At 43.8% G+C, this 17,781-nt stretch overlaps 1 protein-coding gene and 1 long non-coding RNA gene across 2 annotated transcripts in view; both read right to left on the bottom strand.

Moving 5' to 3' along the window:
• LOC309515026 (tigger transposable element-derived protein 1-like) overlaps positions 1 to 17,781 on the bottom strand; it is a 409,488-nt gene that overhangs the window by 206,927 nt on the left and 184,780 nt on the right. The window lies entirely within an intron of this gene.
• On the bottom strand, positions 7,553 to 16,991 carry LOC309515134. The gene is made up of 3 exons (XR_014212308.1): positions 14,913 to 16,991; positions 13,861 to 14,560; positions 7,553 to 9,827 (listed from the first exon to the last, which is right to left on the bottom strand). It is a non-coding gene; the product is annotated as an uncharacterized lncRNA (long non-coding RNA).

The following is a 17,781-nucleotide window of genomic DNA, read 5'->3' as shown; positions in this document are numbered from 1 at the left end:
AATGAGAATGAAATGACCTAGATTTATACTTTGCATGATTGTTTGGTGTGTGTGTTTCGTTTTCATTGCATTGTATTGTTTTTCTTTATTCTTATATGTTAGATCTTTCTCTTTATTTAAACAACAGTAAACAAATCTTTCCTATCTCCTCTATCTTTCCAAAACCATGTGCAGGAGATTTTGAGCCCTCACATTCAAGGGGACTGACCAATTTCATCAGCTAAAATTGGAACAAAGTGGGTTTTACTGGGAGTGACAAATTCTTAGGCGATAGCAGGGATAAATTTGGGGGGAAAGGCTGAGAAGAAGTTCAGTGCTTATGCCACAATTGGCCATAAATACTTATGTAGCATACTCAATACATGCACAGATTCATGCCTGCCTTACACACAGACACCAGTGCACCAGGCTTTCACCCTGTGTGTTGAGAAATGTTCGTTTTACGTGCAGTGAGGGAAGCGCTTCAGAATTTGCAACGTGTTGTTGCATACCAGAAGAAGTGCGCAAGTATAAGATTTAGATTAACCGCTGGACAGATAACCCAGTGCCATTTTGCTCAGCACATGCCATGGGCTCCTTATCTCTGAGAGGAATCCCCAGGAACCTTTCCACATAGATTTTGGATGACTCAGGGAGACAAATCATCCTTCCTCTATGAGGCATCCCAGACGAAAAGATTAGCGAAAACACGTCGGGGTGAAATGGGAAAGATTTGATGTGTTTACAGAGGGAGACATTTTTATTGTGGCCCAAGAGATGGCATGTTACATCCTGCCATAAGAATCTGTGCAAACCCGAAACCTTTTTGGGCAATTTATGTTATTTATGTAAATATTTATAAATCGGGCTTCAATAGAGAATATAACAAGATGGTGAGATATCTTTATCTATATCATTCATATATATATATATATATATATATATATATATATATATATGCTTTCGTAGATTTTCACGGGTACAGGAATGCAGGTTTTGGTGTCTTCGGGTGTCTTCCCAAACAGACACCCCGACTCTTACACGGGAAGACACCCGAAGACACCAAAACCTGCATATATATATATATATATATATATATATATATATATATATATATAATTTATACCCCGCCCTCCCCGGCCAGAGCCGGGCTCAGGGTGGCTAATACCAGTAAAGTTACAAATGCAGCCTCATTTTAAAAGTAGCCCATGGATCAAAACCGTAAGGGGAGGGAAAACATAAGGGTCAGACTGAGTTCAAACCAAAGGCCAGGCAGAACAGCTCTATCTTGCAGGCCCTGCGGAAAGATGTCAAGTCCTGCAGGGCCCTAGTCTCTTGTGACAGAGCGTTCCACCAAGTCAGGGCCAGTACTGAAAAGGCCCCGGCCCTAGTTGAGACCAATCTAACCACCTTGTGGCTTGGGACCTCCAAAGTGTTGTTATTTGTGGACCTTAAGGTCCTCCGTGGGGCATACCGGGAGAGGCGGTCCCGTAGGTACATGGGTCCTAGACCGCATAGGGCTTTAAAGGTCAAAACCAGCACCTTAAACCTGATCCTGTACTCCACTAGGAGCCAGTGCAGTTGGTAAAGCACTGGATGAATGTGATCCCACGGCAAGGACCCCGTAAGAAGCCTCGCTGCAGCATTCTGCACCCACTAGAGTTTCTGGGTCAGCTTCTAGGGCAGTCCTGCATAGAGTGAGTTACAATAATCAAGCCTGGAGGGGACCGTCACATGGATCACTGTGGCCAAATCAGGGCAAGAAAGGAAGGAACAAACTGCTTGATACGGCGGAGATGGAAAAATGCCACCTTTGCTGTGACTGCAACATACGCCTCCATGGAAAGGGAGGGGTCGAAGGTTACACCCAAGCTCTTGACAGAAAATGCATCAGTACTAACATCAAAAGCATAAATAGGTTGGTTTTTTAAAAAAATCAAGTTCCAAATAATAGAATTGTAGAGTTGGAAGGGATTTTGAGGGTCATCTAGTCTAGCCCCCTGCAATGTAGGAATCTCAGCTAAAGCATTCATGACAAATGGCCACCCAACCTCTGCTTAAAAGCTTCCAAGGAAGGAGAGTCCACCAGCTCTCAAGGGAGTCCATTCCACTTCAAACTGCTCTTATCAGCAGGAAGTTCTTCCTGATGTTGAGCCGAAATCTCCTGTCCGAATATTGCAGTTTTTAATATATGTCAAAAAGAAATCAGGGATGGTTTCCAGTAGATTCCTACTGGAAATAATTTCCATAGCACAGGCTATGCCGCATTGAACAATCAGTCCCTGCTGAATGCAGAATGAATCCGCTGTGATTGGGGTAGAGCGTCATGAATGAACCAGCTCCCAGGGAAGATTTGCAGCCAGCTCCCAGGGAAGGGTTGCTGCCAACTGAAGAAAGCATCCAGGAACAGAGTGGGTTAACTGCCATACAGGATGAGCATCGGCTAGTGCCAACTCCCCTGCCCCTTGGAATGCCAGTTGATAAGGGAATGGTGGAGAGCAAGCTAGAACGCAGGCAAAGCTCACCAGAAGCACAAACAGGCGGGAAAGATTTAAGAGACAGCCTCTCACAGAATGTGGAAAAGGCGGGAACTGAACCACTCAGTCCGAGGTCTCAGCGAATGGGAGGGCTGCAAGACAGGAAGCAAAACAAAAGACGTATGAAGTGAAAGTTCAGTTTCTTCTGGTCAAACCGGAAGCAGTCTTCAGAAGGGTCATCTTGATTGATGATGGCAGAGGCTGTGTTAAAGCCGTCCGAAGCTATCTGTTCATTTTGACAATAAAGCATCCTTTTTGATTAACTACGCTCACTATGTTATCAAGCCGGGAACTGGACTCCAGACATAGAAGAATTGTGAGGTCTTAGTATACTTTGGGCCCGATTTGTGGATTAACACAAGAACCTTGAACCTGTCCTGGTATAAAATCAGCAAAGCTAGATGTCATGTTGAAGGTGATGCCATGCTGCAGATATCACAGAAAGGGGCAAACCCCTTTTTGAGCTCTGTAAAATCTTGCAGGACTTGTGCAACGTTGCAATGCCACATCGTTTTTCACCTCTCAGCTTTCTGTCCCCATTCCGGCTGGCATTGTGATTGGATTTGTTTATTTGTAACTCGTCATGCAACCATCACAAAATGTAAGTTTGACGGTGACAAATTAACGCAAGGCAACAATGATAGGAGTGAACTCAGGCCAAGATAAACTACAACATAAATGTAAGATGCCAAACTTCCCTGGCAGATCACAGCATTAAAGGAAGAATTCTTCCTCCTTTAAACTGCTGTTAAAAGGAAATATTAACATAAAATAAAATGAGATGGAGTAAAAAATGAATTTGGGTGCGTCTGAATATGATTATATAAAATGTAACTGAATAAAAACATAAAACAATCTTAAAATTCTGAATATCCCTGATAAGACGCAGCATTTTCTTCTCTCATCAGTTAGTGCAGAGAGAAAATGTGCAGTTTTCACAGTTACCCCTTTCAGAGACAGCTTTTTAAAGAACTTCTGGTTCAAATGTGTGTCGGTATGTGTGTGCATGAGAAAAGAGGAGTGTACAGTTCAATTCTTGCAATAATTTCAGCAAACAAATTTTAATTCACCCCAACTGGCATTCACAAGTGTATATATATTTTAAAATCCACATACCTGTAGATGGGTTCTCAATGACTGGGCAACCATAGTGCCAATTTATGTTTTTGTGTTGGTTATTGAAAATCCCTCCCAGAAATGTCTTCCTGGCAACAACTTTATCTGGGGTTCAGGCTATGTTAAAATAATTTTGCTTCCCCTATTATAATGAGTAGTAATGATTTTTTAAAAAATACCACTGCTTATCAATTTTACTGCTATTGATTTTGATGACAATTTACCTGTAATGTATTGAACTGACATGTAATATATTTCCTTTTAGTGTGCATTAACTGTTTATTCTTTTAATGTTAACAATTTTGGATAAACGTAATCAATGTTTTTTAATAGGAAGCAAATGTTCTAAATGTGCTACATTGGAGTATGCAAAACCCGTCTGAAGAATTTTGTTTCTAGTTACTATTCTCTCTTCTGCATCTGAACATGTCTGTGGAGAATCCCTGTCCCGCTATGAAATTCCTCAGGATTCAATTGCACTTCCACATTTGAATCCCAGATGTTAACAGATGTTATCCCAGACATGCGAAAAATCCCAGATGGAGCGAGAGTCCACATTTCGCTCCCAGGCACGTGGCCTCATGGGAACTGTAGTCCAGTTGTTTCGCTTTAAAACTCGGCGAGTGCCAAAGAGGAGCCGCCATAATGAAATGCACAGGGGTTGCTGGTTTTAGCCTCAATAGCGTCGCGAAGAGAAGACCCCCGCGGATAGCTTTTAGGAGAGACAAGATCTGCCACAAACATTTAAGCAAAGCAAGCACATTTAGGAGCACTCTTGCTGCATAGAATGTCACTAGATGATACAATTGTTTGTGGTTTTCTGTTCAGGATGATCTGCAAATAGCAATCAGCTTAAAGGTATGAGACACAGTCTACCCAGGACCAGCCTCACTGCAGGATCTATTAAAATGAAACAGAGTTGCAAGGGATTCAAAAACACATCCAACACCATAGAGAAACCTAATAAACCGGAACAATGCAGTGCGCCTGGCCTTCCCCTGGATAAAATTTCCTTGCTAGTAGATAAGGCATTGGGTAAAAATTGCTGTGGGCTGCTGTGGCTTGCAGTAGGCATATTACAGGATGTTTGTTCACATATTTCTCTCCATACAGCAAATATCTGTTCTGTAGGTTATTGCACAATCTCAGCATTCCAGCCTGACTCTTCTGCAGAGATTGAGCTAAAACACACTTTTCTTTTCCTGCGTTCTCTCCTCCCCCCCCCACTTCCCGCCTGCCCCCAGCATCTGCCTTCGTTCTTTTCTCCGGCTCTTGGTTTTCCTTGACATTCATAAGGGATTTGAGCATTTCTCAAGGGTTACCTTGCACATCATTATTTCATTACTGTTATATATAATGCATTTAATGTATATTGCAAGTGCACTAGAGCTGATCCAGGGCATCCTTGCGATTGGGGAGCCTCGATTATTAAAATAGTATGATGAACTCGTGTTTCCTTCGGAGCTGTGGGTCAAAGTAAATAGTGTGCTTTGTTATTCGACTACTTGAGTGGCCTTTGAGCCATTCTAATAAATGCAGTTGTGCTGTGAGTTAAGAGTTGTGCTGCTTGTTTGAGAGACAGTGTTGCTGGATCAAGAACAGTGCTTTGGGGGTCAGTCAAATTGCCTTTCCAGATGTTCTCTTTTTTTATTGCGCATTCATGGTAATTTGTCCTCACGATGATATCATGGCAGTTACACATGAGCCTCTTTTTAATATTGTTCCCACCTGCAGAAGTTTCCAACAAGAACATGCCCCATAGCTTTCTCCTGAAATTCTGTAACTTTTGCAGACCCTCCGAGTGTCCCTATTTTCCAGGGACAGTTCTGGATTTACAGAAGCCGTCCCAGTTTCTGATTTGATCCCAGAATGTCCTGCTTTTCCTTAGGATGTCCCTGTTTTCAATGGAGAAATGTTGGAGGGTATGGAGTTATGCAACCCCTGAACCAAGCAGAAAAGTGACTATACCCTTTAAAAGACATCTGAAGGCAGCCCTGTATAGCTTAATTGTGTTGTTATATATGTTGGAAGCTACCAAAGTGGCTGGGGCAACCAAGTCAGATGTCTGGGGTAAAATGTTGTTGTTGTTGTTGTTGTTCTTATTGAATAGGATGTCCCTATTTTCATCAGAGAAATGTTGGAGGGTACGCTCTCCACACCACAAACGTTACCGTGTGTGTGATGTGTGTGCTGCCATCTGGGTGTTGTCTGAACATAACAACAACAGTTGTGGTTCTTGTGTGCATGATGCTTTATAAGATCAAAAGGTTGTCCTGAGGAGCTTACAATCTAAAATTCAACATGACGAGGGGAGGGCAATGAAGGAAAGGTTGGAAGATGGGAATAAACAAGGGAAGAATATGCATTAATTTCAGGTACAATTATTTAAGCAAGCCAAGTAGTCCCAACAACATCCGAGGGAACCATGTTGGGTGCCTCTGGCAATACCCCTTAATTGTAGACCAGACATCTCAAGCAATATCAGATTTACCACAGGCACCCCTTTAAGTGTGTGTGTGTGTGTGTTTTCCTGCTCCAAAACTAGGAGACAAATACTAATAAGGAACAGGCAAACAGCCCTGGGGAAGAAAAATCACTTCTTTTGAGGGTGCATCGTAAATTTCAGGAACAGACTCCTTTAGATAACAGGAGCACAGATAGGCGACATCAGGAATTGGCAGCAATGAAATACAAAGATGGTTTTATCACTTATTTGCCTGAATCCAAGGTGTCTTGTCCTCTTGTCAGGAAGCTGCTTCCAGGTGACCAGAGTTATTTCAGGGGAAAGGAACCCAAGTATATGATGCTGCCTCTTTACTACTAAGAGAGAGGATCATGATCCCTAGTCAGAGCAGACCTGTTGAAATCAACGACCATGGCCAATTTAAGCCCATTGGTTTCAATGTATCTACTCTGAACAGGACATAGTTGTTGTTGTTTTTATTTATAATATATTAATTCAATTCCAACCCACCTTACTCAGGCAATATTGCCCATTTTGTCCCCCCATATTGCCTTTCAGGCATGAACTCAGGTGGCAGGAAAGAGCTGGCTGAAGGCTTAAAGCACTGTGAACTGTGAGGATCAGATCTGCTGACTGAGTGTGTGCAATCCCTGTGGAAAGATCCAAATAAATATCCTTAGGACTGCAGCAGTACCCATTTTCTCTGATGCCAAAGCTGTTATAGTGAAGAACCTGGGCTTGTTCAGAGAGTCAGTGCGGTGTAGTGGTTAAGAGCGGTAGACTCATAATCTGGTGAACTGGGTTTGCTTCCCCGCTCCTCCACATGCAGCTGCTGGGTGACCTTGGGCTAGTCACACTTTTCTGAAGTCTCTTAGCCCCACTCACCTCACAGAGTGTTTGTTGTGAGGGAGGAAGGGAAAGGAGACTTTGAGACTCCTTCGGGTGGTGATAAAGCAGGATATCAAATCCAAACTCTCCTCCTCCTCCTCCTTCTTCTTCCTCCTGGTCTCAGTCCTCAGGTACATAAGAGTCTGCTTCATACCAAGTTGGTCTGTGTTGATCACACTTAAGTGCCACCAGTTCTCCAGCGTTTAAAGAAGGGCCTTTCCTCAACGTTACCTAGGGACAATGCTGGGGGTTGAACCAGGAATGTTCTGCAGGAAAAGCGAATGCTCTTCCACTGAGCTGCAGACTGCCACTCTGTTCCATGCAGCAGAAGTTGTTTCATGCAGCTCCTTGAGCGCTGAATACTCCGTTCAACAGAAGAAGAAGAAACTGACAATCTACAGAAGCACTTTGTTCTTCTTGCAAAATGCTGAACCCCTCGGATTTCAGCAACTCTTGGATGATCACAGTCCCTCCAGATTTGGTTATTTTTTTACTGCTTGTGGCAAAAATTAAAATGCAACGGTAATATAATGCGAGAGCTGCCCGGGAAACAATAATGAGAATTGAGTTCCGAGATGATTAAGCATTTTATTTTCCCAAGGTGCGCTGTGCTGGTATATAATTTTATGTAATGACAATTTAATAGAACAAAATGAGCCAAATTCATCACGGAAATCCATAGAGTTTCCTGCGGGATGAATTTAGCTTTATATATGTTCACAGATTACAGCGGTAAGAGCAGAAACACAGGTAACAGAGCAGTCATTTCCCAATTAAGCCTCCCACCTTCATGACAGTTGGGGAAAGTGGCGCATGAAAAATAGTTACATTAGCGGGAGGCCAGAATCCGTAACATGGGACTCGACTGAAACAGGGGCCTCTTGGCATTACAGCATCATCCTGCCCTTCATGTCTCTTATCCTAGACAAATGGATGCTTTGTGAGGGGTTTTTTATTTTGCCTTTAGCCCAATTCGCTACAGGGAAACACTTCAAGCTCAGAGTTACATCACCATGTGTGTGTGTTTGTGTGTGTGGAGCTCCTTCAGAGAATGGGACATAAAAGGAGAAGTCGGATAGATAATAAAGTTGAAGGTGACATTACAGCTTATTTGTTTATTTATTAATTTTCTCTGCTGCCTTATACCCGTAGATCTCAGGGCAGCCCACAACATAAAATTACAATATAAAAAATAGAAAATACATAATAAAAATGAACAAAAACAAACCAGTACCTCCCTCCCCCGTTCCACGGCACACTTAAAAGGGCATCAAGTGTCAATCAGCCAGAGGCCTAGTTGAAGAGAAACATCATTGCCTGGCGCCTAAAAGCGTAAAATGAAGGCGCCAGGTGAAGTTCCCTGGGGAGAGCATGCCACAAATGGGGGGAGGGGGTTTCACATGGTTTATCTAAACAAAAAATGGTTTTTGTCCCAATTCCATAGACTGAAGTGGTTAAGTGGGCATATATGAATAAGGCCATCTCACAGGGAAGCTGGTCCCAGGTTGTTAAAGGGTCTATCGATCTCCCTTTCAGTGTATCTGGGGTTCCCTTCTAGAAGTTGCTGGGCTACAATATCTACAATACCTGACCATCGGCCATGCTGGCTGGGGCTAATGGGAACTGTAATCCAAGGACATCAATATAGGTCTATATTGACCCATTGAGCCAGTGTGGTATAAGGATCAGAATGTTGGACTGAGACCTGGCAGATGAGAGTCAAATCCCCTCTCAGCCATGATGCTCACTGGATGACGTTGGGCCAGCCACTGTCTCTTTCCCCAATGTACCTCACAGGGTTTGTTTGTTTTTTATGAGAATAAAATGGGGAGTGGGGTGAAAACCACACATGCCACCTCATTGGAGGAAAAAAGGGGATGACAAACAAACAAACATATTTGCAAATAAATAAACAAAAAGCTTATCATTGTTTTAATAATTATTTTATCTGCATTATGTGTTTTATTCTATTCTGATTTGGGTTTCTTTTTTTGCAATGGCTGCACAAATGAATAATATTTGCATTGTCTTGGCAAAAGGGAATAAACAATCACCTCGTCCCTGCCGCTAATCTCTCCCCGTGCTCCCCACCATCACCAACCATCCCCTTCAGGCATAACATCACCTCTAACCTTGTTTTCTATTCTGTGTATTTTATAAAGCTCTTCCCTCCCCACGTTGCCCGAAGCCACGTGGCTTGTGCAGAAGCTCACCAGATTTATATCTTCCAGGCTGCCTGTCACAGGTAAAGGACTCTTGTGGTGTTGTTTGCAGCAGAAAAGGCCTTGTTTAGTTGCCATAACAATTGTGCTGTAACCTCTATAGCTTCTATTCTAATTTCGCCCTTACCTACCTCCTTGACAGTCCCCTGCAGCCGTGTCATTTGCTTTCAGGCTGCACACAGCTCTGACCTTTTTACCAGAATGGGTAGCATTTTCTCTCCGACTGCACGTCTCCTCAGCAGTCTCCCGGGGTGCTTGACCCCCTGACCTTTTGTTGACACCTGTGGGGCAGGTTGTGTCAATAGTCTGACACACATATATATTTTTCCTTTCTCCCAGAGAAAGAAAAAGTTTCAAGGGATACGGTTTATTTGCTTTATGCTTTGAGGTATGAATGGTTACTGAAGGAGAAAATTGCATTTTCCCAGGTAGAGTTTAAAGATGCTGGGGGTGCCTTTAACCCACACAGCCCTAAAAGGTTTGGGATTTTTGTTCTGTGACAGATCATTTACCACTGCCATTACCATCCGTGATAGAAAGCCACCGATGACATCACTCAGGTTCTTAACTTCAATTTCCTCTGGAGGCAATGGAAATATTGTGGACCACTTTCTTCCCGGCCTGTTTTATTAAGAAAACAAATAGCCAAAAGAAAATGATATTTTCAAACATCTTATTTTTTAAGAACCAGAAAAATAAACAAGGTTTCGTGAATTTATGAACCACATTGAAAACCATACTTATCTGTGCTGCAAGCTTAAACAGAACCAATAGCCAACCCTTCTCCTTAGAGAATATTGGGAACTGTAGTTATGAAAAGAAGGCTTAGGTTCTTATCTCAATAGGATGTACATCAAACTAGAATTGTCAGGACTCTTTGTGGGGAAACTGAGGCTGCTATTCTAATCCCACTTAACTGGGAATTAGCCTCATTGCATTCAATAGGACATACTTTTTGAGTACACATGTTTAGAATTGCTCTGCAAGGCACTCATGAAACTGGTATTCTGTTCTATCCCCTTGCCCACAGAAGATTTGCAAAGCAGAAATGTTGTGGATTATTTACTTTTGAATGCCTCTATCCAGATATTAAACACTGTGTATGCCAGGATCATCATGGACTAGTTTGCATTAGCTTCTGTAAAGGAAAGTATCAAGAGAAAGAGAGAGGGAGAGGGAGATGCAAGGGTGGTATAATGAAGTACAGTGGTACCTCGCAAGACGAATGCCTCGCAAGACGAAAAACGTGCAAGACGAAAGAGTTTTCCGTTTTTTGAGTCGTTCCGCAAGACGAATTTCCCTATGGGCTTGCTTCGCAAGACAAAACGTCTTGTGAGTTCTTGCGAGTTTGTTTCCTTTTTCTTAAAGCCGCTAAGCCATTAATAGCCGCTAAGCCGCTAATAGCCGCTAATCCGCTAATAGCCGTGCTTCGCAAGATGAAAAAACCGCAAGATGGAGAGACTCGCGGAACAGATTAATTTCGTCTTGTGAGGCACCACTGTAGGGGAGAGGGAAAGGAAATAAAAAACAAAGACTAGTAATGAAGGAAACACAGGAATAGAGCCAACACAACCTTTCTGGAACAATTATGGGAAAGGTCACGCATCCTTAATGAGTAATGTGTTTTACACTGACTACTTGGATCCAAGATGGGTTTGTCAAGAACAAATCATAGCAGACAAAAGTTAACTCCTTTTCTTTGGTAGATCACGGGAATGTGATGGTCATAGTATATCTTGATTTCAGTAAAGCTTTTGACAGTGTTTCTCATTATATCCTTGTTGACAACATGGCAATATGTAGACTGGATAATACTATTGTTAAATGGGTCCACAGCTGGTTAAACAAATGCACCTAGTGAGTTCTCATCCATGGGTAACATGTCACAGGATTTTTTCTTTGGACTGCATCTAGTTGCCATTTTTTTATCAGATGTTCTAGGGATGCTACAGTGGTGCCTCGCAAGACGAAATTAATCCGTTCCACGAGTCTCTTCGTCTAGCGGTTTTTTCGTCTTGCGAAGCAACCCTATTAGCAGATTAGCGGCTATTAAAGGCTTAGCGGCTTAGCAGCTAAAAGGCTATTAGCGGCTTAGCGGCTTAGAAAAAGGGGGGGAGCGAAAAAAATCGCAAGACTCACAAGACTTTTTCGTTTTGCGAAGCAAGCCCATAGGGAAATTCGTCTTGCAAAGCGCATCGAAAAATGGAAACCCTTTCGTCTAGCGGGCTTTTCGTCTTGCGAGGCATTCGTCTTGCGGGGCACCACTGTAATTCAAATGTGTAGATGATGCAAAGCTGGGAAAGATAGCTAATACCATAAGCAACAGAATCAAGATTCAAAACAATCTCAGCAGGCTGGAATACTGAGCCAAAAACCCACAAGAACAAAATCATCTGGGATAAATGTAAAGTCCTTCATTAAGGAACAAAAAACCCCCAATGAATATGAAAAGGAGTCCTAGTTGATCACAAGCTGAATTTGAACCTGCCAGAAATGGGGCAAAGACCTGCAGAATCTCCTTTCTAACCCTTTCACCACTGTAACTTCCCTGGACAGGGGTGTGGTGGGACAAGGTGACAACAAAGTCATGTGTGTCAATGCCTAGCCATTCAAAGCCAGGAGTTTGATGTAGCAGTTAAATGCAATTTGGGGAAGCATAAAGAGGAACAGAGTGTACAGATCACGAGAAGTAACTCTGGCCTGGCTGCGTGTGAAATGTTGTCTCCATTACAGTGGTACCTCAGGTTACATACGGTTCAGGTTACAGACTCCGCTAACCCAGAAATAGTGCTTCAGGTTAAGAACTTTGCTTCAGGATGAGAACAGAAATCGTGCTCCAGCGGCGCGGCAGCAGCAGGAGGCCCCATTAGCTAAAGTGGTGCTTCAGGTTAAGAACAGTTTCAGGTTAAGAACGGACCTCCGGAACGAATTAAGTACTTAACCCGAGGTACCACTGTACTGTCTTCTCTGATGGACAGAGCTCACCCACCCCACAGACCTGATATTCCGATGCTGGCTTGAAACAGAGACTATTTGCATGTGAAACATGCATTGTTCCACCACCACCACCCCATGGCGAAAAACACACAGTCTGAACTCACCTGTAGATGCAAATACATAAGTCTTTACAGCTTGAGCTAAAAAGTTAAGCCCCCATTACTAGCTGTAAAAGGTTTAATTATACTCTGCAGACAAAATATAGCAAAGGACTGTTCCTTTTTTTGCTTCTCCTTTGGGGCTGCACACTTCCATTGCTCAAAGAAAGACTGTTAGCAAGTTGCTGAAGCCCCAGACAGTTGTCTTTAAGATAAGGCTTCATTTGTGAAGACCTGAGATGGCTCAGTCTGGTTATTGGCCAATATTCTATAGCTGAAACAGGAGCCCCTTGATGTTACAACATGAGCCTGTCCTCTCTGAACTAAAAGACCCTTCTCTCCCAGCCTAGGCACATGGTTCATTCACGAGTTTCTCTTAGGACAGATTCAGTAAAGGGAAACAAGTCCGTCTCAGAGCTACATTGCAGTGGGGATTCCGTTGGGACACAACACATCGCTGGTGCAGAACAACTTCACACAGCAGTGGCATTGTAGCCATACCTACGGAAAACAAGCTTGCATGCTGTCGGCAAAGCTTTGTTGTGTAGGCAGTTGCAAAACAACGTCTCCTGCTGTTTACCAGCAAAGCAAAGTGACCTTCCCCACCTCCCCCCCCCAAAAAGGGAGATAAATTGTTGAAATAATTTGATATTTCAAAAAAAGGGGGTAGCATCAAAGTAATCATGGGAAAATCAACATTTTCTTAGACTTCCTTACATTCCTCTACAGACTCCCCCCCCCCATTTCTGATCTCTTGTTAATACTTATCCTTTCCTAAGCCAAGGGGTATCCTATAGATCCGAATAATGTGAGGAAATCAGATCCTATCATGTGTTGCAGATGACATGCATGCATGAACGTTTCAGCATACATGTAAGCAGTTTTATTTTATTTTATGGTTTAGTACTTTTTTAAAAATGAAGGGATGCGGGTGGCGCTGTGGGTTAAACCACAGAGCCTAGGGCTTGCCAATCAGAAGGTCGGCGGTTCGAATCCCCACGATGGGGTAAGCTCCCATTGGTCAGTCCCTTCTCCTGCCAACCTAGCAGTTCGAAAGCACATCAAAGTGCAAGTGCAGGTACCGCTCTGGCGGTAAGGTAAACGGCATTTCCCTGCGCTGCTCTGGTTCTCCAGAAGCGGCTTAGTCATGCTGGCCACATGACCAGGAATCTGTACGCCGGCTCCCTCGGCCAATTAAGTGAGATGAGCGCCGCAACCCCAGAGTTGGCCACGACTGGACCTAATGGTCAGGGGTCCCTTTACCTTTACCTTACTTTTTTCAAAAAACATTATTACTTACGGAGGGCACTCTAATTTTAGGGCCTCTAAAGGTCTTAATCCAGACGCCGTAGTGTACGGTGATCAGTGTGGCATAAGAAGAGAAGCTTCGCCCCCAAAAACTTTGTCTGGGTGTTCCCCTAAAAAAAAGCTAAACAACCTTGGCTGGGTATTCCAGCACTTCGTTTTTCTAGAAGAAAAAAAAGCCCTGTTCAACTTAATGCCAGCACTCCCCATCTTGCAGCATTTAATTACAAACAGACTGTGTGGGGGGGACTTACATTTGATCACAGTTGGTCCTTTCTTCAAAGAAAGCATATATAGGACCACACATCATGGGGGGAATCGAACAGGATCTTTTTTTGCTCAGTTCACAATAGGTGTACTTCACTTGGTGCAGCCACAGATAGGGATCGAGGATAAATTCAGTTCCGTTTGAATTTTAATGTGAATGTAGATAATTCACATCTTACCCCACAATCCAGGAAATGAAACACAGGTATCTTTCAAAAGATGAAGAGCTTTGCAGTGCAGTTCCCCAATTTAAAAAATGTACAAAAAAAATCCCTATATCAGGGGAAAGTGTGCAGAAACACACACATTTTAGTAGGGGGGAAATAACATTAAAAAGAAAGTTGCTTGCAGAAGATTAGGAAAACTGCACAATAAAATGCTGAGGACTTTTTGCACAGACTTCAATAATTAAGTAAATTATAAACCAATGAGGAAATGTGATAAACTGAAGCTGAGATTGCGGGGAAAAGGTGAAGAAACTGAAATTCACAAATTCATTCATCCCTATCTCCAGGAAGACCATGTTCTGACAAAAAGGTTGAAGATGCACTGAGAAGGGAATGCTTTTCTTTTCTTTCTTTTCTTTTCTTTTCTTTCTTTCTTTCTTTCTTTCTTTCTTTCTTTCTTTCTTTCTTTCTTGCCAGATGCTGTTGCAACAGCTTCTGCTTCACAACCCCAGAAGATGCACTTTGGAGATAAAGCAACAAAAGAGATTTCATTTAAAGGCAGACAAGTCATAACAGAGTCACACGTGCCACGCAAAGAGAGCTGCAGCTGCTGTCTTTCTAGTCTAAATAAAAATAAACCCCCTTCTCTTCTTTCCTCATTTCCAGGGAGGAAGAGATCTAACAGATTGTTATTCTTCAGTACATGCGAGACATAGTTTCACTAGTGGAGAAGCGGGGCCACGGTAGCATGCATTTGTTAGAAATGTTAGACAGGGGAAGGAACTTTTCAAAGAGACTCATTTTTCATAGGAGAGATAAAGAGATAGCTGTGAGATACATGCAACAGGTTGCACTGGCCTGGCCTGATGCACCTCTTGACATTATGCTGGAAGCAAGCATGGCTGAGACATCTATCGCACAGTAGGTTAGCTGCATGTATCCATTGTCCCAAGGTTGAACTTGCCACATCTGGTGTCTGGGCTGGATTCCAAGGTAGAAGAACATAGGAAGAGCCTTCTGCATCAGAACCATCTGGTCCAGGATCCTTTTCTCACGGTGGGCAACCAGGCAGGTGCCTATGGGAAGCTCGCAAGAAAAAACTGATAGCTTGATCCTCCATGAATTTGTCTTACCTTCTTTCAAAGCCATTCACACTAGTGGCCATCACTTCTTTTAGTGACAGATGGGGGAGCATTGCCCTTGCCAATGCCAGGCTTCAGGGAATCTGAACCACCCGCCCCCCACGGCAGGCTGCCAGTAATAGACAAGAAGCTCTTACCAAGTCTTTTATTCAATATTCACAGAGAGAGGCTTAGAAACGCTGCCTCTCCGAGTAATGGTGTTGCTGCGAATAAAGCCCCACCCCCTCCGTCTCTCCTATTACAGTGGTACCTCGGGTTACAGACGCTTCAGGTTACAGACGCTTCAGGTTACAGACTCCGCTAACCCAGAAATATTACCTCGGGTTAAGAACTTTGCTTCAGGATGAGAATAGAAATCGCACGGCGGTGGCGTGGCGGCAGCAGGAGACCCCATTAGCTAAAGTGGTACCTCAGGTTAAGAACAGTTTCAGGTTAAGAATGGACCTCCAGAACGAATTAAGTTCTTAACCCGAGGTACCACTGTATACATCATCCCTACGTTGGGTGATCTTTCTACCTCTGAGCTTTCTGTTCTCCTACTTTCAATGCCCGCTGAGTTCTGGTGGCATCTGGAATGCTTTCTAAAGACACTGAGTCTGTCAGCTGTCTCTCCGCTGGTACTTCCTTTTCTTTCTGCTCCTCTCCCAATATTTCCCAGCTTCTCCCCTCTGCAGCCACTGAGCTATGACCTTCTGCAAACCACTGTTGTGAATCTATACTGTCTTCCGCTTCCCTGGAAGGTTCAGGCTGGGGAGGCGTTATCCACCATTCCTCCCCCTCCTCTGCCCAGTCCATGACAGGCAATGGCATCAGATCATCCCATTCCCCCAGAAGCCCCATCTTGTCACCACCTCCCAGGCCTGAAGCATGGTGCAATCCATTTTTGAGCAGGATGCAATCCAGCTGTGGGCCCTGGATCACTACTTCTAGAACCAGCATTTTAAACCAACCAGCCAATTCCAACTCAGCAACCCAACCAGAACCTATAATGTCCGGAGTCCCGGTTCCCAGCTTGATAACACAGTAAGGATAGGTAATTAAAAAGGAGGATTTGTTGCAAAAACAAACAGATACACTCTGGACGGCTCTAACAAACCTCTGGCATCATTACTCAAGATGACCCTTCTGAAGACTCCTTCCGGTGTCAACAGAAGATATTGAATTTACGACCCTTACATTTCTTGTTTTGCTTCCTATCTAACAGCCCTCCCATTTGCTGACTCTTCAGACTTAGTGGATCTGCTCCAAACTCTTCCTTTTCTGAGAGGCTGTCTCTGAGTCTGTTCGTGCCTTTTTGTGCTTCCTGCAAGCTTTGACTGTGTTCTAGCCTGCTCTCAGCTACTGCCTTATCCGCCTGCCCATCAAGGTCAGGAAGAGCTGATGTCTGCAGCTGCTGGCTCTCCCCTGCCTGACTAACATCTAAGGCTCTCTGTTCCTGGTTGCTTTCTGCAGCTGGCTGCAAATCTTCACTTGGAGCTGGCTCATTCCTGACATATAAGAATGGTCCCAAACAATGCCACAGAAGCTACAAGAGAAGGTCTTGCTTCCTTATAGGACTTTACCAGATCTATGGGCTCATCAGCTCAGAAACAGACAGTGGGTTACTAAGGCAATTCATATATGATTTGGCCTTCTCTATTTTATGAATGAATGAATAAATAAATAAATACCCAAAGGCACTTAAGCTGATTTACATGTTTTCAAAGCAATCTGAATTTCTAAGGTATAAAACTAAGGGAAACCAATTAAAGAATTTAAAATGATTTTTTAAATAAGTCTGTGCAGTGCAGGTTAAGCCAACCTAGTTATCCTGCCAATGTGTCCACACAGATCCAACTTTCCTGCCATCTTGTCCTTTCCCCTTTTCCTTCTGGTAAGTGGTAGCGATACCACTGCTGAGAAGCAGTGGCATCACAACGGGGGGGGGCAGGGAGGCAGTGTACCCCAGGTGGCATGTCTGCGGGGGTGACAAGAAGTCACCCTGTGGGGGCTTATGGTGGCATGAGCAGACATCACGCCGCTGCAGCCGCATGTGGAGGATCCTCCATTTGCGTCTGCAGCCACAAGCAGAGGATCCCAGCACCAGTGGCAAACTGCTATTTACAGCGCATGTGCAGTGTCACACATATGCACTGTACGTAGGCCGCCACACATGCACTGTACAGTGGTACCTTGGGTTACATACGCTTCAGGTTACAGACTCCGCTAACCCAGAAATAGTACCTCGGGTTAAGAACTTTGCTCCAGCGACACGGCAGGAGGCCCCATTAGCTAAAGTGGTGCTTCAGGTTAAGAACAGTTTCAGGTTAAGAACGGACCTCCGGAACGAATTAAGTACTTAACCCGAGGTACCATTGTACTTAGTGGTTTGCCAACGGCAGCACTCCAGTGCCGTAATCCTCTGCTCATGGCTGTAGCGGCGACACAGGGATCCCAGCACCGTCCATATGGTGCTAGAGCAGTGCCGCCGGCAAAGCGCTATGTATAGCGCATGTGCTGCTTCACTATGTACGGTGTATGCATTGTATGTAGCAATGCTTCACATGCGCCCTACATAGTGACACCTGCCCTGGGTGTCATGATGCCTTCCTTCACCCCT

This window comes from Podarcis vaucheri (genome assembly GCF_965113315.1).
Source record: "Podarcis vaucheri genome assembly, chromosome: 12".
NCBI classification, from domain to species: Eukaryota; Metazoa; Chordata; class Lepidosauria; order Squamata; family Lacertidae; genus Podarcis; species Podarcis vaucheri.
The sequence above is the reverse complement of the archived record's forward strand: the minus strand, read 5'-3'. Positions and strand labels throughout refer to the sequence as shown.